The sequence below is a fragment of the Myotis myotis genome, unplaced genomic scaffold (genome assembly GCF_014108235.1).
Source record: "Myotis myotis isolate mMyoMyo1 unplaced genomic scaffold, mMyoMyo1.p scaffold_m19_p_3, whole genome shotgun sequence".
Taxonomy (NCBI): Eukaryota; Metazoa; Chordata; class Mammalia; order Chiroptera; family Vespertilionidae; genus Myotis; species Myotis myotis.
The window spans coordinates 141,423,354-141,448,204 of record NW_023416335.1 but is presented as its reverse complement, the minus strand read 5'-3'; the positions used below and the strand labels follow the sequence as shown (position 1 = coordinate 141,448,204).

General features: G+C 39.0%; 1 pseudogene; it reads left to right on the top strand.

Moving 5' to 3' along the window:
• The first annotated feature begins 21,322 nt into the window (after positions 1-21,322).
• On the top strand, positions 21,323-22,466 carry LOC118650605 (annotated as a pseudogene).
• Positions 22,467-24,851: the final 2,385 nt, after the last annotated feature.

The following is a 24,851-nucleotide window of genomic DNA, read 5'->3' as shown; positions in this document are numbered from 1 at the left end:
TTCAAATCAGCTTTCTTTGGCTGCCCCCTTCTAAATGCTCAGAAGGGGATTTAATCATCTGATCTAATTCTTCCAAAGAATAGAAAGTTATTATTATGATAGCATGCTGAAAAAAATAAACAAATACAAAATAAATTCTATAAAAGATCAACACACTGGGTATTTTTAAAACCCCTGTAAGATTACAGGGGTCCTCAAACTACGGCCCGCGGGCCACATGCAAATACAAATATTGTATTTGTTCCCGTTTTGTTTTTTTTACTTCAAAATAAGATATGTACAGTGTGCATAGGAATTTGTTCATAGTTTTTTTTTAAACTATAGTCCGGCCCTCCAACGGTCTGAGGGACAGTGAACTGGCCCCCTGTTTAAAAAGTTTGAGGACTCCTGGATAAAACAGTTCATTTTTAATTAATTAATTAATTTTTAAATATATTTTTATTGATTTCAGAGAGAGAGAAATGGAAACATCAATGATGAGAGAGAATCATTGATCAGCTGCATCCTGCGCGCGCGTACACACACACACACACACACACACACACACACTCCAGGGATTGAGTCTGCAACCCGGGCATATGCCCTGACAAGGAATCAAACCATGACTTTCTGGCTCACAGACTGACCCTCAACCACTGAGCTATGCCAGACTGACAACAGTTGATTTTTAAAGGCAGTAATTTGGGGGCTAAAAAGCCTGATTCCTATTTCTTAACTGAATTTCACCTTATTATGTCTATGCCAGCAGAATGATATGCATCAATGAAAAATATCTGCATTTAAAGTCATTGTACTACCATCTACAACAGTGTTATCCAATAGAAATATAATGCAAGTCACTTAGGTAATTTGAATTGTCTAGTAGATGTATCAAAAAGTGAACAGGAGCTCTGGCCAGTGTTCTCAATGGTTAGAGCATCGGCCCACACACTGAAGTGTCTCTGATAGATTCCAGTCAAGGGCATGTACCTGGGTTGCAGGTTCAATCCTCATCCCTGGTCAGGTCAAGTGCAGGAGGCAACCAATCAATGTGTATCTCTCACATCAATGTTTCTCTCTATCTCTCCCTCCCTTTCTGCTCTGTCTCTCTCCCTCCCTCCCTTCCACAGTCTTCTCAAAATCAATGGAAAAAATATCTTCAGGTGAGGATTAACAACAACAAAAGTGAACAGGAACAGGTGAAATTAATTTTAATAATTTATTTAGCTTTAACGGGGTATATTCAAAATATTATTTCAATGAAATCAATATAAAAAGTTATCAATAAGATATTCTACTTTTTTGGTGCTAAAAAAAATGTAGAATCCAGTGTGTTTTTTATATTCATAGCACATTTCAGTGCAGACTAGCCACATTTCAAGTGCCCAAAAGTGACATGCGGGTAGTTGCTACCGTATTGGAGAGTGCAGCTCTACGCAACAAGAAGCCTGAACATTAAAGTGGATGTTTTCCCTTCTGAACCTGACTCTTGGGCAAAGCGCCTTTTGCTGTGCTAAACAGAAAGCTGGGCTTCGTGACAAATGGTGCCTGCTGAGCCCTTTCTACTCTTTAAATTGTGTGTGTGGCTTTGCTAGAAATGGAAACTAGTTTGGTTCTTTTCCGGACTATCATAATTCATGTTAACTTTTCATTAGCCAAAAAGGAACAATCCAGTGGAGCCTGGCTCTCAGTGACCCTTGAAAGTTAATAGCAACTTTTTCGACCATATGACCTATCTGTGTAGGCACAGTTGTTTTAACACCTTCTTTCCCTTTGTTAGTCATACTTGTTGATTACACTTGAATGGGTCACTCTACCTTTATAAACTGCAATATTTGAAAAAGGCTTCAGAAGTACCCACCAAGTATGAGCAAGCATTTATCAAATCCTGGGATTTGCAATTTCATTACAAGCTCCTGACAACAGAGTCAGCCTACTAAACAGTGCAAGGGACTACCGTTGTAGGTAGCATTTGTCCAGCACCAAAGACACTTAAGCTTATTCTTAACTTTCAACGACCTATCCAACAGGACTTGTTCAAATTTAACCTAAGTCAACTTCCCATAATATCTAGAGGAGACCCAGGCAATCTTTATCTAGGCCTCTCTCCACATACTCTTTGAAGTTACATTATTTCTTAATCACCCTTCAGCCATTGGTAAACACACTGCTTTCTCCAAATCAAATAGAATCTCCATGTTCTCCAGCTAGTGGATGAAGTCAGAAGAAAAGTAAAGGAAACATTTACATTTATGCCTCAAGTCAATAGATTAAGAAAAGCAAATCAGATAACTGGAAGTGGTCTGGAGTTTGTCACAGGAATAGGTTTCAAGAACCTAGTTATCAGTTTTGTCATTTAGTAAGATCACTGGAGTGTAGTCATTGTGCGCTGAGCAGATATAAATCGCCTTTTCTGCAATGGCCTCATTTTTCTGTGTGTGAATCAGTGCATTTTAAAGAATCTTTGCACATAGCAGAGCCACTGTAAAAGGGATATAGAATTCTGAAGGCTGAAGGACATATCTGTCCCTCTTTTCTGAAGAATAGAAACTCATCATTGGAAAGAATTTATATTTTGATATATGCAATGTACAGGATGGGGCAAAAGTAGGTTTACAGATGTTCAGACGGAAAATGACACAATAATTAATAAACAATAATACAAGAATAAATTGTGTTTTATGTATTCACAGCTGTAAACCTACTTTTGCCCTCCCTGTATATAAAACCCAGAATAAGAATCTGACATGGCTGCCTAGTACTTAACACACCAAACCTGAACTCCCTCCACAGTCAGACCTCACAGAACCCACCATTTTGCCTCACCAGTATTTGTTTTTATATAATCTTCCCTCCAATCCAGATGGTTTCTTTGAGATCCTTAACTCAACCCCCTGACCTCCTTCTCCCCTCCCCACCACATGCTTATTCTGGCCTGCACGCCTTTACCCATTGTTTCCCACATACCTGGAATACCCTCAATCCACAAATGAAGCCACAAATAAATCTCTGTGAAAGTGCTGCTCTTCCAGGTTTGGGTTTCCAAGGCTAAAATTCCCAAGGCTCTTTTATCCCCCATCCTGGTAACCACTCCCTGACTTGACATTGTAATCTAACTAACTAGCATTTCTACAGGAATGCTTGACTCAATTGGAAGAAACAATTTTTCATTTCAACTATCCTATATAATAAAAGCCTAATATGCAAATTGACCGAATAGCAGAACAACCTGTGGAATGACTGGTTGCTATGATGCTCACTGACCACCAGGGGGCAGATGCTGGATGCAGGAGCTTCCCCCTACCTACAGGCCCCAGGCCAACCAAGGTGGGTGCCAGCAGGGCCCCCCTGATCACCCTGCTGGTTGCCCCACAGATCAGCCCTGATCGCCGACCAGGCCATGAATTTCGTGCACTGTGCCTCTAGTATTTTATAAAAGGATCTATTTATTCAAGGGAAAAAACTAATTGCATATGCATGTATTTCTTATGTGAAATGTCAGGGGTGGGTGTACTGTGATCAACTATACATAACATAAAATTTACCATTTAACCATTTCTAAGTATACAGTTCAGTGGTATTAAGTATAAGCACATACTGTGTACCCATTATCCAGAATTTTTCATTTTCCCAAATTGAAATGTGTACTTATGGAGTAATAATTCCCCATTCCTCCCATTCTACTTTCTGTCACTGTGAAATTGACTATTCTAGGTACCTCATGTAAGTGTAATCATATAATTGTCCTTCTGTGTCTGGTTTATTTCATTTAGCAAAATGTCCTCAAGTTTCATTCAGGTAGTAACGTGTATCAGAGTTCCTTTCCTTCTTAAGGCTGACTAATATCCCATTGTGAATATATTCTGCATTTTATTTATTCATTCACCCATCAATGGACATTTGGGTTATTTTCACCTTTTGACTCTTGAAATAATGTTCCTACAAACATGGGTGTACAAATATTTATTCAAGTCTCTACTTTCAACTCTTTTGTGCATACACCCAGAAGTTAAATCACTAGATTATATGGTAAATTCTATGTTTCATTTTTTAAGAAATAGCCATACTGTTTCCCAGAGCGGCTGCACCATTTTATATTCCCACCAGCATATGTGTATATATTTAAATTATGGCAAAATATAGGGAAATAGAAATGTAGGTTTTCACTCACTGACACTTTACTGATTTCAATCACTCTTTAATTTCATTCTTTTTTGGCAAAAAAAAAAAAAAATACATAGTAAAAAAAACAAACTGCCAGTAAATACCGAATCTTTCTCAGAACTTTAGCTCTTTCATAGGACACATACAACTTTGGTGTTGAGTGGGGTTCAGGGTGTCTTAGTATCAAACACCCATGCATGAAGTTTTCTTTAACTCTTACTTTTTAAAAATATATATATTTTTATTGATTTCAGGAAGGAAGGGAGAGAGAGATAGAAACACCAATGATGAAAGAGAGTCATTGATTGGTTGCCTCCTGCAAGTCCCCCACTGGGAATCGAACCTGCAACCCAGGCATGTGCCCTGACCTGGAATCAAACAGTAACCTCCTGGTTCATAGGTCAATGATCAACCACTGAGCCACGATGACTAGGCTACTTTTTTTTTAATCCTCACCAGAGAATATGTTTTCATTGATGTTTTAGAAAGAGAGGAAGGGAGAGAAAGAGACAGAAACATTGATCAGTTGCCTCCTGTACAGGCCCTGACTGGGAATCGAACCCACAACCTTTTGGTGTACAGGATGACGCTCTGACAACTGAGCTACCCAGCGAGAGCTTTTGCCTTTTTTTTTTTTAATAGCAGAAAGCAACTTTATCTGAGACAGACTTCAAAGAAAATAACTCATTTTCTTTGAAGTTTCCTCCTAACAACCTCTGCTTCCCACCTCCCTCATGGCAAAGTAGAATTCCTGTAATTTAATAATAATAAAAAAATCAAAAAGTTTCCTCAGCAGCTTGCTATTAGAAGTTCACAAATAGGCCTTTTGAAAATTTGAAGAGTATTCTATTTCCTTACCCTGGCTATCTTCCACTCTGATCAATCTTGCCTCTGCTAACAATGAACTGAATTCCGTTTTAAATCCTAGCCACACTGCTTTTCACTCAGCTTTGGTACAGGACTGGATGTCACTGAAATCCCACGTGGTGACAGAAATTAATGTCTTAAATCACATGTAAAAAACACTAAAGCCATATAAAGGGATAAAATACCTATCCTAACCACTTCTCATTTATATTTATTTCTCCTTCAGCTCATATTTAAAAATTATTATATTATATGTTATGTATTATATATTATTATCATAATAATAAAAGGCTAAGAGGCGTCACTCCGAAATGACCAAACAACCAGTCACCGTGAGGGGACCCCCGCCATGATTGGGGGCATGGCCAGCCTTCAAACCGCTGGCGGCCCCTAGCCCAGGCCGGCCCAGCACCCAAGAGGGGACCCCTGCCACGATCAGGGGCGTGACCAGCCTTTAAACCGCCGGCGCCCCAAGCCCAACATCTACAGGAATTGTTGCAAATTTACTTCTCGGTGGAAGAACCTTTCATCCCCAATATAAATTACCAATTCCATTAAATGAAACTTCAATTTCTAGACTGATATAAAGAGTGAAGTTACTAACACCATTGAAAAGGCCCAACTTCTCATTATTGATGAATGCACCATGGCATCCAGTCATGCTATAAACGCCATAGACAGATTACTAAGAGAAATTATGAATTTGGATGTTGCATTTGGTGGGAAAGTTCTCCTTCTCGGAGGGGATTTTCGACAATGTCTCAGTATTGTGCCACATGCTATGCGATTAGCCATAGTACTAATGAGTTTAAAGTACTGTAATGCTTGTGGATGTTTCAGAAAGTTGTCTCTTAAAACAAATATGAGGTCAGAGGATTTTGCTTATAGTGAATGGTTAGTGAAACTTGGAGATGGCAAACTTGATAGCAGTTTTCATTTAGGAATGGATATTATTGAAATCCCCTGTGAAATGATTTGTAATGGATCTATTATTGAAGCTACCTTTGGAAATACTATATTTATAGGTAATATTAAAAATATATCTAAAGCCCTAACCAGTTTGGCTCAGTGGATGGAGTGTCAGCCTGCGGACTCAAGGGTCCCAGGTTTGATTCCAGTCAAGGGCATGTACCTTGGTTGTGGGCACATCCCCAGTAGGGAGTGTGCAGGAAACAGCTGATCAATGTTTCTCTCTTATCAATATTTCTAACTCTCTATCCCTCTCCCTTCCTCTCTGTAAAAAAATCAATAAAATATATATTTTTTAAATATATCTAAACGTGCAATTCTTTGTCCAAAAAATGAGCACATTCAAAAATTAAATGAAGAAATTTTGGATATACTCGATAGAGATTTTCACACATATTTGAGTGATGGTTCCATTGATTCAACAGATGATACTGAAAAGGAAAATTTTCCCCTTGAATTTCTTAATAGTATTACTCCTTCAGGAATGCCATGTCATAAATTAAAATTGAAAGTGGGTGCAATCATCATGCTACTGAGAAATCTTAATAGTAAATGGGGTCTTTGTAATGGTCCTAGATTTATTATCAAAAGATTGCAACCTAACATTATCAAAACTGAAGTATTAACAGGATCTGCAGAAGGAGAGGTTGTTCTGATTCCAAGAACTGATTTGTCCCTATCTGACACTGGACTCCCATTTAAATTAATTCAAAGACAGTTTCCCATGATGCCAGCATTTGCGATGACTATTAATAAATCACAAGGACAAACTCTAGACAGAGTAGGAATATTCCTACATGAACCCATTTTCGCACATGGTCAGTTATATGTTGCTGTCTCTCAACTTCAAAGAGCATGTGATGTTAAAGTTAAAGTTGTAAATACTTCATCACAAGGGAAATTAGTCAAGCACTCTGAAAGTGTTTTCACTCTTAATGTGGTGTACAGGGAGATATTAGAATAAGTTTAATCATTTTATCAGTCATTGTTTGTATCAGTGTTGTTTTTACATCATGTCTTTGTTGTTGTTACATCAAGTTGTGATTGTTTATTTATTAATAAATTTATATATTATTTTCATATACATTTTACTAATTTTCTTTCATCTCTGACACTTCTATTATAGAGAAAGGGCAAATAGCAATATTAAAATATTTCCTCTACTTAATTCCCTTTTAATGTGCATGAATTTCACTTGGCCACTAGTATATATTATATATTATATATTTATATTATATATTATGTATTATGTATTATGTATTATGTATTATATATTGTATATTATATATTATGTATTATATATTATATGTTATATGTTATATGTTATATGTTATATGTTATAATGTGTTATAATGTATTATGTATTATGTATTATATACTATATATTATATATTATATATTATGTATTATGTATTATATATTATGTATTATGTATTATGTATTACGTATTATGTATTATATATTATGTATTACATATTACATATTACATATTACATATTATATATTATATATTATATATTATACATTATACATTATATATTATATATTATATATTATATATTATATATTATATATTATATATTATATATTATATATTCTTTATGTATTATGTATTATGTATTATGTATTATGTATTATATATTATATTATATATTATGTATTATATATTATGTATTATGTATTATGTATTATGTATTATATATTATGTATTATGTATTATATATTACATATTATTATATATTATTATATATTATTACATATTATTATATATTATTATATATTATTATATATTATTATATATTATTATTATCATCTTAGGGCTTTCCATGACATGTAACACTTAATTCTATCTTTTGTTATTATTTGTTATTTTCGTTTTGTCTTTCCAGCTACGGTGTAAACTCCTTTAAAGCACGTTCTGGATCTGTGTTTCTTTTTAATCCCTCTCTACACCTTCAGACAGTGCTCCTTACTCCTTTGTTAATCCAGAGAAAATGCCGTGTGACCGTTTGATTGCCTGCAGTTTACAGTGGCTCACATTATGGGTTCCCAATTAAACATTAAGCAACAGTCTCTTTCTCCATAGGTTCCAATGACTCAGTTGAATTTCACACTTTCTTCAAATATCCTGACTGGCTAATTCCACTAACTGGTGATCTGACCACACTCAGTGACAAAGCAAGGACACAGGTGAAGTGTGCTCATGCTGTCTTACACCCTGGGTGTGCTGCATTCCTGCCATTATTAAAATAGTTTTTAACTTGTCTTGAAATTACCAGACAACAAGCAACTGCCCAATGGACAGCCAGTGAGAGTGGAGACACTTGTAGATGCTACCAGTAATTTTGTAGGGAGGGGCCAGTTTTTAGCAAGTCCACTTTGTGGACAAGAAAAGAGGCAGCAAATACCAAAGCACTTTACAACTCAAGTGAATGGAAACTGTGTACCCTTACATGGATAATCTATCTGCCCTCAGTGTGGGAATATTCTCTTTATTCGCAGGGAATGATAATGATGACAACAATGGCAACAACAAGTGACAACGGTGATCATGGCAACTGCTGAGCACTGACTTTGTACCAAGCAATTTGTTAAGTCGCTTTTGTACAATACTTCCAAAAGTCAGGTATTATAATAGCTATTTTACAGGTGAGGTTATTTATATTCAATACCGTGCCCACTTACTGAGGAGCTTTCCTGGTCTTTAATCCTAAATCTCCTGGACTTCAAAGTCTGTGGCACATATTGTATCAGTCAGACTAAGCCAGAGGGGCACAAAAGAATGTGCTCTAAAATATACTTCTCCTAGGAAGAGACATCAGCACTGATCTAGTTCCCTTAAAATTCTGCTTAGTGGCCTATACCTTAAGAGTCTGTCTGGCCATAGCTGGTTTGGCTCGGTGGATAGAGCATCGGCCTGCAGACTGAAGGGTCCCGGGTTTGATTTTGGTCAAGGGCACATGCCTAGGTTGCAGGCTTGAACCCCAGTGGGGGGGCATGCAGGAGGCAGCCAATCAATGATTCTCTCTCATCATTGATGTTTCTATCTCTCTCTTCCTCTCCCTTCCTCTCTGAAATCAATACAAATATATTTTTTAAAGGAGTCTATCTGAAGTACCATGAGAACATCACCTAACCCTAATATAATTTATCATCCAAACCAAGTCTCTATTGTTTGGGACAAATTAAACCAATTTGAGTCACCAGGAAAACAAGCATTAACTGGAACATTCCAGGGCAAACTAAGCTCTACCCACATATTAGGTTGTCCTAACTAACTCACCATAAGTTAGTGGCCAACTATTTGAAGTATTAAATGGCTAACATAGTTTTAAAGCTGAGTCAATTGCACTATAATTTTCATACTGTAAAAATTGACTCTGTGTATATAGTCCTATGAATTTGACCAATCATAATGAGTTGTGTAATCAAAATCAAGACATAGAATATTTCACTGCAAGATTTATAGTTAATCCTCTCCTTGATCGGGTTAGCTTTCTCATGAGTTTTTTAAAGGAATTACATAATGTAGCTTTTGAGTCTGGCTTCTGTCAGTTGAAATTCATCCATGTTGTTAAAGGGATTGGTAGTTCATTTTTTCTTCTTGAGTAGTTTCCATAGAATAGATGTACTACAATTTGTTCACCTAGTCATCTGTGGACAGACATTTGGATTGTCTCCAGTTTTGGCTGATTATGAATAAAATTGTTTAGTAAACATTTATACATAGGTTTCCATGTGGATATGTCATCATAGATATTGTATAAACATCTAGGAGCTGGAATACTGGATTATATAGTAAGTGTAGGCTAATTGATAAGAAACTGCCAACCAGTTTTTCAAAGTGGTTGTCTGTTTTTGCATTCCCACCAGCAGTGTATGAGACATCCATTAACTCCACACTCTTGTCAGCACTCAGTATTTTCAGGGTGTGTTTTTTTAAGCCAGTCTGAAAGTATATCATTGTGGTTCACTTCTCTTCCCTAATGATTATGGTGTCGATATATTTTCATGTGCTTATCTGTCATCTGTATATCTTCATTGGTAAAATGTCAATTTAATTCTTTAGCCCATTTTTTAAAATCCTCATCCAAGGACATACTTAGAGAGAGAAAGAGAGAGAGAGAGAGAGAGAGAGAGAGAGAGAGAGAGAAACATCATTGGTGGTCTTCCATGGGATCGAATACATCCTGACCAGGGACCCGAACCTGCAACTTTTGGTGCACAGGATGACGCTCAACCAACTGAGCCACTCCTCCTGGGCTAACCCATTTTTTTAAAAAAAATACATATATTTTTATTGATTCCAGAGAGGAAGGGAGAGGAAGAGAGAGATAGAAACATCACTGATGAGAGAGAATCTTTTTATTGGACAATTTTATTATTTGTTCTTTTACTATTAAGTAGTAAAGAGTTTTTAATATATTTTGAATAGCTAACGTAGGTTTTGAAGTTAAAAATGTATGATGTGATTTACTTCACAATGTAAATATACTTAACACTACTGAATTGTTTACTTATGAAAATGGTTAAGATGGTAAATTTTACACTATGTGTTTTTTAAGAACAATTTTTAAAATGTAGGATAGCTGAAAGTGTCTCTTGAAGTCAGATCACAATGAACGCTTTTCCAGGAAATCATCCAAGAAGCCAGTTGTTAATATTTCCTATAACAGGGATAAATATCTCCAACTTTGGTAGAGATCCTGTCCGGGACTACCCAGGATGAGTTATTCTTGGAGATCTAAGGATGACCAGTTGCTGGTGCAAGGCATGGTGGGATGTCCAAGATTGCTGGTGCAAGCAATGTGTGATGTATAAGATTCTTGATGTGAGGCAATGTGAGATATCCAAATCTTCTATTTTCATTTATAAACAATATGGAGGTACCTCAAAAAAAAAAAAAAAAGAATAGAGTTACCATATGACCCAGCAACCCCAAAAATATTTTTAAATATTTATTCATAAAGACATATGAACCCCTTTGCAGCTTTACTTACAGTGGCCAAGACATGGAAACAACTGAAATGTCCTTTGATAGATGATTAGATAAAGAAGATGTGGTACATATACACAATGGAATACTACTCAACCATAAGGAAAGATAAATACTGCAATTTGTGGCAACATAGATAGATCTTGAGAATATCATACTAAGATAAATAAGTCAGACAGAAAATTCAAGAACCATATGATATCACTCATATGTGAGATAGAAAACTGAAAGCAACAAGTGAACAAACAAGAAAAACAAGCAAACAAAAACTCTTAGACACAGACAACAGTATGGGGGCTAACAGAAGGAAAGTAGGAGGGGAGGCAGTAAAGGAGGTCAAATATATGGTGACAAAAGGAGATTTGAATTTGGGTGGTAAACACACAATGCAATACACAGATGACATATTATAGAACTGTACACTTGAAATCTATATACTTTTATTACCCAATGTCACCTCAATAAATTCAATTTTATAAATTTTTTTAAAAAGAAGTTTATTTCTAGCTAAGATAACAAGACATAGAGACAAAATAATACCAAGCTGCACAAACTGAGTGCTAAATGAGTATTGCAGACAATAGGAGTTCCAGAAGGCTAGTGTAACAATAGGGGCCAGGGTTTTATAAAAACTCTAAAAGTGAACACATTTGGGAGACAGTGAATAGAAAAAAAAGTTTGCTGGGTGGGACAGAGGGAGCTCTTACTAAATGCCACACTCTGTACCTGAGAAAAGTATTACCTACCACATAGGATTGCTATAGTGATTGACTGTTTGTAAAGTTCCCCGTGGCTGGCACCTAATAAATGCCCTCAGAATGTTAGCTATCATTTTATAATTTCTTACAGTCCTGTAATATAGACATTATTATTTCAACTTTTTAAACTTTTTTTATTATGAACTAATTTTAGACTTTCATGAAAGTCATAAGAAAGGTACAATGTCCTATATCCCTGTCACCCTGCTTCCCCTAATGTTAACATCTTAGATCACCTTATGCAAACTTCACCCATTTTTCTACCAATGTCATTTTATGACATTCCTCAGACTCCCCTATCATTCATGACCTAGACGCTTTTGAAGAGTACTTGTCAGTTATTTTGTAGAATGTCTCTCGGTTTGGGTTGGTCTGATGTTTGCTCATGATTCGAATGAGCTTATACATTCGGAGCAAGCCTACTAGAGAAATGCTGCCCTGACCCTCAGTATATCCTATTAGTTACTGTCTCAATTTTCCAGGCGAAGATGCTGAGGTTCATAGGAGGGTTCACAGTTGACGAGTTGCAAAACCCGGATGTGAACACTGGAATTTGCCTTGGACTCTGTCTCTCGCTACCTCTGTTCAGGACTAGGGTGAGAAGCATTTGAAAAGGGACTTTGTGGGAGCCAGTGTGGGAGGCATTTGAATGCCAAACAGAGGAGGTAGGGCCCTGAGGAGACAGCCTAAAGTTTAGGCCCTAACCACAAGGTGAGACAGGCCCGCCCAGATTGCTCCATGCGTGGCAGGAGCAGCCACAGTGGAACGCAACACACAGAGATGTCTCTTGACTCAGAATTTCTGAATACTGGCCCAAGTATTTCCATTTTAAACATGTTCTCCAAGTAATCCTTATACACATGAAATGATTTAAATAATTACAAATATAAGAAAACAAAAGATCAGCTAAACCAGCGATGAGCAAACTTTTTCTGTGAAGGGCCAGACGGTAAATATGTTAGGCTTTGCAGGCCATACACCCTCTGACATCTCAATCACCTACAGGAGATGCAGGGCCCAGTGAATACCGATAATGCGGGTCCCTTGTTCAAAATTATTACTAACTTCAGGATGGCTGCAGCAGACACCAAAGCAAACATGGGACCCTTCTAAGCCCGGGCCATTGCACAAGTTGCAGGCCTGGGAAGCTAGGCTGGCACTGTCCATCACAACTGTTGGACTCTGCACCTCTGGAACTTGGCCATGGTAACACAGAAGCAGCCATAGCGGCAAAGGAATGAATGGGCAGGTGGCAGCAGCATTTGATCCAGGGCTGTAGTCTGCCAATCCCAGAGCTGGATTATCTTCTACTAGTAATACGCCGGCATGCACACTCATGTTCAGAAACCTAATGAGATGTTAATAAAAAATAGAAAGAACTGAAATTGCATACTTATTGAATGAGCACAATTTTATACAGGGGTTCATTCCGTGAGGTAAATCTTCACGTGAATTGTATTTGTATTGGTACTCTTAATGCCAAGAAAAATGAACAGGCTGCATGAACGGAGAAAGAAATGGGGGTGCTTAGATACCGAAAACACATCCAGCAATTTAGGACTTTCCCGGACAGCAAGGGGACCAGTTTTGCCACCCTAAAACTGCCTTTTGGGATATTGATTTTGAGCTGGCTGTTAAGAAACAAATGTCCTAGGAAGAACTTTAACCCTCCCCTTTCCTGCCTAAAGTAGGGTCCAAACAGGGGCCTGTTAACTGGATCACCCAGCTGCCTCTGGGTTGCCTGGCAAGAATTTGCCTGCCATGTGTGTTCTGCTCGTCCTTAACTACTTATAAATTATTTGTAATCTCAGACCACCTGGCCCTCCTTTCTCCTTTGTCTGTAATGACATATAAACCTCAACTACCCAAGGCGATTCGGGTCTCATTTTCCTATGGCACCCCCAAATGTGTATTCATATGATAAACTTTGGACATTTTCTCCTGTTAATCAGTCTCTGTTATCTGGTTATTAGTGCAGCTAGAATTTAGAAGGTGAGAGGAAAACTATTTTTCTAGCTCTCACAGACATAAGTCTTGTTTCTGGCTTATCTCTCACCTATACACCATAACTCAGTTAAAATCTACTTCAAAGAAATCTGCAATCTGTTAAATTCTACATGATTATCCAAAAAGTAAAGACAGCTTTTGTGTTTGAGCCCAAAATCAGATTACAGCAATATGGGCTTTTCTGTCAAGGTAACCTAAAACATTTTAGAATTCAATTGAAATTGAGAAAAGAAATAGCAACTTCCAACTAACAATGTCTAAGCAGCTTTTTCCTTGATGTAACAGTCCAGTTACAGCATTATGTGTCCTACTGTGTCTGATTTCAGATTACTGTCTCCTACCATGAAGCATCTCAGGTCTTCATCTCTCTCTCTCCACTAATAAAATTAGAACCATTTTTAAAAAAACAGGATGACATATCTAAATACAATAGCATATATGAAAAGCAACTAGCTCAGATACATAGTAAGTGCTCAAAAAATGTTTGCTGTATACTCTTTTTAATGACAAAACCACACAAAACCAAGAAATATATATATATATATATATATATAATCAGTTCATCAAAGGAGGAGAAAAATTCTGGCAGTTTTTCCAGTCTTAATTGTTCTGGTGCCCATGGCCATGGCTGTTTTAGTAAAACATATGCTGCATAGCTGCAAATGCAAACCTGATTACCTCTAAATTAATAACATGTAGGAGGTAACACTTGCAGCTGTGAGAGAGAGAGAGCCAAAGAGAACCTCCGTGCAATACAATCTCCCTAACAGTTGTAACTGATTCTTATAAATATCTTTGAATAATCATAATAAAAATCCCAGAAGTGGAAGGAAGGACAACAGAAACAATAAAACTCACCGTTGCCGAAGGATTAAAAATGGCGGCAGAGTAGGAGGATGCTGCATGGTCATGCTCCCAGGAACAAGCTGGAATTACAACTGAAATACGAGAAGGCTTCCTGAATAATCAACGGAAAACTCGCAGAAGAGAACCCTGATACCCAAGGACCTAAGGTGGAGCCGGCATAGAGACTGGTAGGAGGGGCAGAGACATGACCCACAGAAGGGAACTAAAGTCCCAGAGAGATATCTCAGCCGGTAGTGGAGGGGGGAAGGTGCCACTGAGAATTCTGGGATCTAATCCCAGAGCTGGGCTCCCCAGCAGAGAGCACCAAACTGAGGAAGGTATCCACATAACATCAAGCTGTGAAAAGCAGTGGGATGCTGTCTGCCAGGGAGTGGCAACTGAAAGTTCAGGCACCCTCTTAAAGGGCCAAGGCACAAACATTCCTTGTGGAGCCACCCACCTTGTGCTCTGGCAGAGGGAGGGTGAAGTGGACTGGAGCTGTGAGAGCAGAAGCCAGCACTGGGGACTCAGGGGACAGAGCTCAGAAGGCAGACACCCCAAGTCTCCTCGACTCAGTCATTCCCTCACACAGCCACATAGACATCTGCCTTGCCTGGGAGGATAGACATCTGCCTTTCCTGGGGGGATAGACATCTGCCTTGCCTGGAGGGAAGACTGTTGACACACCCTATTGGAAAACACCTTGCCCTGAGGCTGCTTATGAGATTAAAAGTAACAATTCGAAGGAGTAGCAGCTGCTTGTATAGCCCATCCCCATCCAAGAAACAGCAGCCTCCTGATCACCACACCCTCTGTCTGAGGAACAGCACCTGTGTGTGAAGCCTCTCCCCACCAGCCAGAGGAGTCACCACAACTGTGAACAGCACCCACCAGAGGAGCTCCTGCCAACTGAGGAGCAGCTGATACCACAACCACCCGAGGAGCAACCACAGCTCGAGGAGCCACTGCCACCCAAGGAGCAGCCACTGAACGACTCAACAGCTAGATATGGTGGTATGATCAAACATAGGTAGACAAAGACACCCCCAAAGGAAAGAAAAGGAGGACTCGCCAGAAAAGCAGCTAAGTGATACAGAGACATGCAACATGACAGAAAAAGAATTCAGATTAAGGGTCCTAGAGTGCATAAACTGGATGGAGGAAAAAATCAACAACTTATGCAAGAAGCAAGAAGAAACAGATGAAAAAAATCAATAAATTCTGTAAGAACCAAGAAGAAATGAAGAGTGATATAGCTGCAATAAAAAACACCATTGAAAGTTTCAACAGTAGACTAGGAGAAGCGGAGGACCGAATTAGCGAATTAGAAGACAGGGAAACAAAACACACCCAAACTGAACAGCAATTGGAGAAAAAAATTAAAAGACAGGAGGAGAGCCAAAGGGAGCTATGGGACAACATAAAATGAAAAAACATATGAATAATAGGGGTTCCAGAACAACAGAAAAAGGAACAAGGGTTAGAAAACCTATTTGAAGAAATAATATCAGAAAACTTCCCAGAGGTGGGGAAGAAAAAAAAAATCACACAAGCACAGAGAGTCCCAAACAAGGTGAACCCAAAAATACCCACACCAAGACACATCATAATTACCATGGCAAATGTTCAGGACAAAGACAGAATCTTAAAGGCTGCAAGAGAGAGACGGAAAGTTACATTCAAGGGATCTCCCATTAGATTATCAAATGATTTCTCAACAGAAACAGATAAGGCCAGAAAAGAATGGACAGAAATTTACAAAGTGATGCAAAGCAAAGGACTGAATCCAAGAATACTCTATCCAGCAAGGCTATCATTCAAAATTGAAGGGGAAATAAGATGCTTCACAGACAAAAAAAAAAATGGCTAAGGGAGTTTATCACCACCAAGCCAGCAATGCAGCAATGCAAGAAATGCTAAAGGGACTGGTGTAAAAAAGAAGAAATAAAAAGCTCAGAAAGAAAACAGCCACACAAAAAAAGAAATGGCTACAAACAAGTACCTTTCAATAATAACTTTAAATGTAAATGGACTAAATGCTCCAACCAAAATACATCGAGTGGCTGAATGGATAAAAAAACATGACCCATACATTTGCTGTCTACAAGAGACCCACCTCAGAAGAAGGGACTCACACGGACTGAAAGTGAAGGGATGGAAAAATATTTTTCAGGCAAATGGAAATGAAAAAAAAGCTGGGGTAGCAATACTTATATTGGACAAAATAGGCCTCAAAGTGAAGGCCATAACAAGAGATAAGGAAGGCCACTTCATAATACTAAAGGGATCAATACAACAAGAAGATATAACCCTGATAAACATAATTGCACCCAATGCAGGAGCACCCAAATACATAAAAAAACTCCTGGAAGATATAAAAGGAGAGATCAACAAAAATACAATCATAATAGGGGACTTTAATACACCACTGACATCACTGGATAAATCCTCTAAACAAACAATCAGCAAAGAAACAGCAATCCTAAATGACTCACTATATCAGATGGACTTAATTGACATCTTCAGAACACTTCACCCCAAAGCCACGGACTATACACTCTTCTCAAGGGTTCATGGGACATATTCAAAAATAGACCACATATTGGGTCACAAACAAAGTCTCCCCAAATTCAAGAAGATTGAAATCATACCAAGCATCTTCTCAGACCACAATGGCATAATATTAGAAATAAGCTACAATAAAAACAACCCAAAATACTCAAACACTTGGAAGCTGAATAGCATGTTATTAAATATTGATTGGGTTACCAATGAGATCAAAGAAGAAATTAAAAACATCCTGGAAACTAGTGACAATGAAAACACAACAATCCAAAACCTATGGGACACAATGAAAGCATCCTGAGAGGGAAGTTTATAGCTCTACAGGCCTATCTCAAAAAACAAGAAAAAATTATAGTAAATCATCTAACTCTACAACTCAAAGAATTAGAAAGAGAGCAACAAGAAAAGCCCAGAGTGAGCAGAAGGAAGGAGATAATAAAGATTAGAGCAGAAATAAATGACATAGAGACCAAAAAAACAATACATAAAATCAATGAACCAAGAGCTGGTTCTTTGAAAGGATAAACAAGATTGATGAACCTCTAGCCAGGCTCACCAAGAAGCAAAGAGAGAGGACCCAAATAAACCAAATCAGAAATGATAGAGGCGAAATAACAACAGACCCCACAGAAATACAAATGATTGTTAAAAAATACTATGGACAACTCTACTCCAACAAATTAGACAACCTGGAGGAAATGGACATATTCCTAGAAAAATACAACATTCCAAAACTCAATCAGGAAGAATCTAAAAATCTCAACAGGTCAACAACTATGGAAGAAATTGAAGCAGTCATCAAAAAGCTACCAGCAAACAAAAGCACAGGACCAGACGGCTTCACAGGGGAGTTTTACCAAACATTCAAGGAAGAACTAAAACCTATCCTCCTCAGACTACTACAAAAAATCCAAGAGGAAGGAACACTTCCAAGCTCATTCTATGAAGCCAGCATCACCCTAATACCAAAACCAGCTAAAGACAACACAATGAAAGAGAATTTCAGGCCAATATCCCTCATGAACATAGATGCCAAAATCCTCAACGAAATCTTAGCAAATTGGATCCAGCAGTACATCAGAAAGATCATACACCATGACCAAGTAGGATTTATCCCAGGGATGAAGGATGGTACAATATCTGAAAATCAATAAACGTGATACATCACATAAACAAATTGAGAGAAAAAAACCACATAGTCATATCAATTGATGCGGAGAAAGCATTTGACAAAATCCAACACCCATTTTTGATAAAAGCTCTCAGCAAGGTGGGAGTAGAAGGATCATACCTCAACATAATAAAAGCCATATATGACAGGCCCACAGCCAACATCATACTCAATGGACAAAAACTAACACTATTTCCCCTAAGAACAGGAACAAGACAGGAATGCCCACTCTCACCACTCCTGTTTGATATAGTACTGGAAGTATTAGCCATTGCAATTAGACAAGAAGAAGAAATAAAAGGCATCCAAATTGGAAAAGAGGAAGTAAAACTGTCCTTATTTGCAGATGACATGATATTATACATAAAAAACCCCAAAGAATCCATCAAAAAACTATTAGACTTAATAAATGAATTTGCAATGTAGCAGGATACAAAATTAATGCCAAGAAATCTATGGCATTTCTAGACACCAATAGTGAACTTACAGAAAGAGAGACTAAAAAAACAATCCCATTTATCATCACACCAAAAAAATGAAGCTACCTAGGAATAAACTTAACTAAGGAGGTAAAAGACCTCTACTCAGAAAACTACAGGATGTTGAAAAAAGAGATAGAGGAAGACATAAACAGATGGAAGAACATACCATGTTCTTGGATTGGTAGAATCAACATCATTAAAATGTCCATACTACCCAAAGCAATCTATAAATTCAACGTACTTCCTATTAAAATACCAATGGCATATTTCACAGACCTAGAATGAACTCTCCAAAAATTCATCTGGAATAAAAAAAGACCCCAAATAGCTGCAGCAATCCTGAGAAAGAACAACGTAGGTGGGATCTCAATACCAGATATCAAGCTGTATTACAAAGCCACTGTTCTCAAAACTGCCTGGCATTGGCCCAAGAACAGACATATAGATCAATGGAATAGAATAGAGAGGCCAGATATCGACCCTAACCAATATGCTCAATTAATATTTGACAAAGGAGGCAAGAACATACAATGGAGTCAAGATAGTCTCTTCAATAAATGGTGTTGGGAAAATTGGACAGATACATGCAAGAAAATGAAACTAGACCACCAACTTACACCATACACAAAAATAAACTCAAAATGGATAAAGGACTTAAATGTACGACAGGAAACCATAAAAATACTAGAAGAATTCAAAGGCAACAAAATCTCAGACATATGCCAAAGCAATTTCTTCACCGATAAAGCTCCTAGGGCATTGGAAACTAAAGAGAAAATAAACAAATGGGACTACATCAAAATAAAAGGCTTCTGCACAGCAAAAGAAACCATCAACAAAACAACAAGAAAGCCCACTGCGTGGGAAAACATATTTGCCAATGTTATATCTGATAAGGGCCTAATCTCCAAAATTCATAGGGAACTCATACAACTTAACAAAAGGAAGATAAACAATCCAATCAAAAAAAGGGCCAAGGACCTAAATAGACACTTTTTAAAAAAGGACATTCAGAAAGCCAAGAGACATATGAAAACTTGCTCAAAGTCACTAATCATCTGAGAGATGCAAATCAAAACAACAATGAGGTACCATCTCACACCTGTCAGAATGGCTATCATCAACAAAGTGCTGGAGAGGATGTGGAGAAAAAGGAACACTCGTGCACTGCTGGTGGGAATGCAGACTGGTGCAGTCACTATGGAAAACATTATGGAGTTTCCTCAAAAAACTAAAAGTGGAACTCCCATTTGACCCTGTGATCTCACTTCTAGGAATATATCCCAAGAAACCAGAAACACCAATCAGAAAGGATATATGCACCCCTATGTTCATAGCAGCACAATTCCCCATAGCTCAGATCTGGAAACAGCCTAAGTGCCCATCAGTAGATGAATGGATTAGAAAACTGTGGTACATCTACACGATGGAATACTATGCTGCTGTAAAAAAGAAGGAACTCTTACCATTTGCAACGGCATGGATGGAACTGGAGAGTATTATGCTAAGTGAAGTAAGCCAGTCAATGAAGGAAAAACACCACATGATCTCACTCACTCATAGATAATAAAGACCATTATAAACTTATGAACAAAAATAGATACAGAGGCAGAGCTGCCTTGAACACACTGTCAAACTACAGCGGGAAAGCCAGGGAGGGTTGAGGGCTGGGAGGGGTGAGGGATAAGAGATCAACCAAAGGACTTGTATGCATGCATATAAGCATAACCAATGGACATAAGACACTGGGGGGGAGGGGAGGCGGGGGATAGTTAAGGGCGGGGGGAAAAGGAGACATATGTAATACTCTTTGTAATACTTTAAGCAATAAAACAATTTTTTAAAAAAAGAATTAAATACAAAAATAGATTAATAAATTTAAAAAAAAAAGAAAGAAAACGTTTTTGGCAGTTCCTCAACATAGAGTTACCAGATGACCCAGAAGTTCCACTTCAAGGTACATACCCAAAAGAAATGGAAACATGTTCACACAAAAAAACTTGTACACAATGTTCATAGCGGCGTTATTCAAAAGAGCCTCAAACTGGAAACAACCCAAATATTCATCAACTCATGAATGGGTAAACAAAATGTGGTATACCCATATACCAGAATATAGCATACATAAAACTTTAAAATGTTATGCTAAGTGAAAGAAGCCAGTCACAAAAGACCAGATATTATGACTGCATTTCTGTGAATACTTCCCGTGGAAGCTGAGCATGAACGGCAGCGGCCGTAGGCAAGCTGGCCCCGGCTCTGCCAGAAAAGCGCGTCGAGGTGGATGCGGCAGCGCGGTGCTGTGGGGGGAGTGGAGGAATCGCGAGTCCCATGCCGCCCCCGCCGCCCCCGCACTGCTCACTGCAGGGCCTGCCGGTGGAGATGCTGGTGGAGATCTTCACCTCGCTCCCTGGCACCGACCTGCCCAGCCTGGCCCAGGCCTGCACCAAATTCCACCACATCCTGCACATCGACAGCATCTGGAGATGGCGCTGCCCCGAGGAGTTTGGCGTTCGTGAAAACTTGCAGAACCTGGAGATGATCAGTATGTCTTATCGAGAAGTCTATCCGAAGCTGTTCCACCCATACAGACACATTTTGGGATTGTGGCAGCTAGATACTGAGGGCTATAGAACACTGCTGAATGTCGTGGTGGACGGCTTATGCATTACTGGTTGGACGTATGGGTCTTGCCTTAACACCCATGTGGATGGCCCAATGCAATTCAAGCCCGCCTTCAGAATCCGCCTAACGGAGAGGAAATCAGCCACAGTGGAGTGCATGGAAGGCCGCATCAGCAGGCCCCACAGCCGCCACGTGCAGATTCAGAAGGACAGGCTCACCCGCCAGTGCAACAAGACAGACCACCTTAAGGTTTTACCAACGCGGCTTAGGGACGAATGGGGGTGGGTGCTGGTGCAGGAGGACAGACAGCAGTATGACTGCCTGACCTTCCGCCGCCTCTACCTCCCGCCGAGCCACCGGGAGGACCTCATCAGGCCAGGCCTCTTCCAATACAACTATGATTGCCTTCGGCCTATCGATTGCCATGCTCAGCTTCCATGGGAAGTATGCCAGGGTCACAAAGGTCACGGGAGACTTCAAACCGAGGTTAGAGAGCCACCTCACGCACCGCATCCAGCTGCCAGATGGCGAGACCTTCCGCATTCAAGGAGCTCTCCCGTGTGGTCCAGGAGATTGACGAGCAGGTGATCCCGGAGCAGCAGGAGCAGCAGCAAGAAGGCGGGACTGAGGAAAGCCAGGGCAATGGCTGGCAGAGCCCTGCCCAGCCCAGCGTCAGAGAGTCCGGGGCTGCAGCTTCGGAGGAGCAGCCTATTCTGTTTGTTCTGCCTGCGGGCGTGCGCTCAAAAGACCAGAACTACCCCCGAACCTGCAGGATGTGTTTCTATGGCGTGGACACTGTTACTTTTATTGTTTCCTTACATGGCTTCACCTACCCCAGGCGCTTACCTGGAGTCTTCACCCTGTTCGATGAGAACCACCTCGGGTTCTTCTGGCTGAAGCTGAAATACTTCATCCTGTTCCGCAGAGTCCAGAACATCTTCCAGAATGTGGAGGCACCATCCCCGAAGGCCTTCCTGGAGATGCTCAAGGACATTCAGTCCCAACCCCCTGGGAGGAGCAGCTTGCATGCACTTTGAAGATTTGACCTTCTGACCAGTTTACCCACCTTTGTTTGTTTTTTTAATCTTTGGGTGAGGATTTTTTTTAAAAAGCAACCAATGAATGCAGAAATAACTGGAACATCAAATCGATATTTCCCTTCCTCTACCTCTACAATAAATCAAAAATTAAAAAACTCTTAAAAAAAATGTCAAATATGCATACCCATCAGGAAATCATAAAGTAATTTATGATAATATAGAAAGGATGTGTACAATCAGGGTAACTTTTTAAAACTAGAAATAAATAGGAGTTTGGATAAGTTTCTCTTTATCTGTAATATGTATGTAAGAGATAGTATGTAAGAGACCTGAAATGATAGGAAAGAATCATGCATATTGTTTAGTGAAAATGTGGATCATAATAACCAGCTCATTTAAGTCTGTACACATATATGTTCAAATACATGCTTAATAGATAATGTGTGAAAGATTACTCACCATCATGTATACAGTGGTTCTCTGTGGCAAGCAAAATTCATAGAACTGTACACTAAGACGAGTAAATATTATCATGTAAATTACACTGCAATAAACTGGCTTAAAATTAAAAAACAAAACAAAAAAACTCACCGTTGCCATTTCCTTTGCCCTTGACCAGGCACTGGAGATGATTTTCATCTGTGGCTCATTGGTCTTCTCTCTTGAGCCTCTGGCTCTGAGGACATGGAATCTTCCAGCCACTAAAGAAATCGCGAAGGAGAGCCTGTAGGCACCTTCTGGCATTCAAGGAGCTAGCATCTCCAGTCTGTGCACCTCATGTCAAACATGGGAAGTCGGAGGAGAAAAATCACAGCTGGGAATTTCTGCTTAAGGTTCATTTTTCAAGAGCAAAACTCATGTACCATGTAATGGGAGGACTGGGGGAGTGGGTGGGAAAGCTTCAGGCAAAGTATACAGACACTTCCTCAGGAGATGGCATTTCTTTCAACATGCTCCAAAGAAGAGAAAACAAGAAAGGAGTTTGTAGGTAACCAAGGTCTGAAAAATCTGGGATTTGGCCTGGATAAAGGCTAACACCTAAGTTATAAAGATCAATTAGTACATTCATCAATAAGAGTGTTGTTAAGCTCAGGTTCAAGTAATCCTGACATTCCCCACTCTGTGTAAGAACCCTCAAGGAATCTGAAAACTATATAGCATCCCCATGCTTGACCTAGGAGCTTTAGTTCCATTTTTGTTAGGAAAGCAAGACATATTATTATAAAATCGGGGAGAATTAAGTACTAACTGATTTGGTAATGTTTCTGATGCTATGGGATTGAAACAAAGAGGAGTAGTGGGCTAGTTATGACTGTGAGTTAATGGCTTCACCTTTCTGAGTTCAGATTCCTCAGAGAGTATAAATGGATACAATAATGCTGACCTCATAGAGTTGTTATAAATGTGATTATAAAACTGTCTGGCACATTGTAGGCCCACAAGTATTAGTTGAACCTGAATCTGAATACAATTATGGAGCGTCTGGTAGGGACCAACATGAGTCTGTGAATAAGGCACTTTTAATTGGCAGCAAACGATTGGGCCAAAAAAAGCAAAGGATTTTTGCTAGGTTAGGTTTTTGCATGGTTAGGTTATACCATGAAGTTTAAGGAGCCAGGTAGAGTGGTCTGTTGTTAATCATGAAGCAGAACTCATTGTCAGTGTTTGAGCTGGTATGGCAGCTCTTCCCCGAACGTGATGGTTTCCTCATCTCCTTGGACACTGCTAGATCGCATACCCAGACTCCCTTGCAGCTAGGAGTGGCCATGTGATGGAGACCAAGCCAACAAAGCATGGGTGGAAATAATGTGTTCCACTTCTAGACTTAGCTCATAAAAACCATGTATACATGTCCTTCTTTGCACTTTTCCTCTTCCAGCTGACTTAGATGGCACCTCCATGGGTTATGTGTTAGAGATGCCAGAACCCCTGTCTACCGAAGTTCCTCAGTGGCTTTGCCACCTCCAATCTGGAAGCATCTTGGATGATTACAAGAAAACCATTTTTCATTGTGCTGATACTTTTAGGTCTTTTTGTAACCATAGTTTAAAATAACAATCCTAGCTAATCCAGCTAGGGAGCCACATGATGAAAGCAGTGCTTTAACAAAATGGCATATTTGGGGGTAAAGACAAAATAATAAAATGAGAAGTGTCTTTTATTGAATATCTAGTGAATGCTTTATATGATGATGATAATGATGATGTTAACAGTAATAATAATAAACACATAATATTTACTATGTGCCAGTACTAACTATTCTAAGCACTTTACGTATATTATGTCCATTAACTAATTTTAATTCTCTTATCTGTACTGGGTGAGTACTACTATTATTATCCATAGTATCCACATCTCACAGATGGATAAACAGAGTCGCAG